Source organism: Triticum dicoccoides, chromosome 4A (genome assembly GCF_002162155.2).
Source record: "Triticum dicoccoides isolate Atlit2015 ecotype Zavitan chromosome 4A, WEW_v2.0, whole genome shotgun sequence".
NCBI classification, from domain to species: Eukaryota; Viridiplantae; Streptophyta; class Magnoliopsida; order Poales; family Poaceae; genus Triticum; species Triticum dicoccoides.
Genome location: NC_041386.1, coordinates 310,506,222 through 310,507,882, shown reverse-complemented (window position 1 = coordinate 310,507,882; position 1,661 = coordinate 310,506,222).

Below are 1,661 nucleotides of genomic sequence, written 5' to 3'. Positions count from 1 at the left end.
TTAGTATGCGAGATTCGCTAAACTGTATACATGGTAATGATTTGGGTGCGGGATGGATTGATCACCATACCGACTTACTCTTATTATTCGCTTTGCTATATGGGATGGTAAATCTGAGTGACTTGCCTATAGTAGAGAGACGACGATATTAAACCTTGTTAAACCTTAGAATGGTATACGTAATTTTTCCCTTGTACACGACAGCTTTTGCCAACCGTAGGTTATACGGTGAGGATCAACCCAGATTCATTTCCTGCAGGAGAAACCATAAATTGTTGACCACCACGAGATATCGATAGTTGTTTAGCATTGGCGTCAGACCTGTCAGCTATGAAGACCCAGTTTCGGGATAACCTTACCAAGATGAAAGGACAAAGGAATTGAGGAAAAGGTTATGCCACTACCGGAAGAGCCAGAGAAGGGATTATCCTTAATATCTGAGAAGACTGACACTGTCAACGATAAGGATGGAGTATATGAGTTTTCATGGAACCGTAACAATGTTTCTAAGGGTGGTAGCACCCGAGACCTCGGAGATGAACGATGGACTTTGAGAAGACCCCAAACCCTAACCTATTCTTTCTAGCCTCTCCGAATCTCGAGGACGAGATTCATTTTAAGGGTGGTAGTTTGTAACATCCCAAAATTCTAAATTTTGGAATGTTATAAACAAATAGATAGATTTGATTGATTGCTTGATTGATTGACTGAAAGTGAGTGAATTCGAAACTTTTTGAAAGTTAAATGAGAGGGAATAAAAGGACTTTCCCAAACTTTCATATTGGTTTTCTGATCTTCGTGAATTCAAATTCTTTTCATCACAAAACCCCGGAGAGAAGATGACATGACTTCTTCCATTTATTTAAATGACAAGGGGTGTTGAGAATATTTGAATTTCATTTGGAAATATCCCAATTCTGAAACTATATGCGACTCAATGATTTTCACGAGAGAAGATAAAATGACTTCTTCAAATTATATGAAATATGAGTTGGGAGTTTCAAAGAATTAAATTCAAAGCCCCTTTGAATTTATTTTCAATTTGGAATAGATCATCATGCATATTTTATTTTCTTGCATTTTGGTCGATCCTAGAAATTTCACGCAACTCAAGGACCCTTGGAGAGAGTTGGAGATTTCGTTATTTTCATATTTGAGAGTTTTCTCGAATTGAAAAGAGGATCATTTGATTTATTTATTTCATCTTCAATTATTTTCCGTTATCAAAAATATAAGAGAGGGAATAATATGACTTTCCCAAATTTAGGGAAAATGAAGATTTAATAAATAGATCAAATTTTGTTTGCCGGAGTTTTATTTGCATTTTATTCGGATAGGGGAAAATGCGCGTTTTTGAAAATTTTATTTTAGGTCCGGAGAAAAGTTCATTTTGTTCGGCTCATTTTTAGGAGTCGGGGAAAATTTACTTTATTAAATTTTGGAGTTCGTTTAGATTTTCTTTTATTTATTTTTCTGCGCGCGAGACCGTTAAAAAAAAAAAAACTGCAGCGCCTTGGGCCAAAGGCCCAAGCTACTAGCCGCCGGCCGGCCAAGGCCAAGGCCACCGCGCGCGCACGCACCAAGGGGGCCAGGGAGCCACTCCTTTTTCCTTGTCCTAGTAGGACTCTTTTCCTACTTCGTTTATTCCGTATCTATTTCTA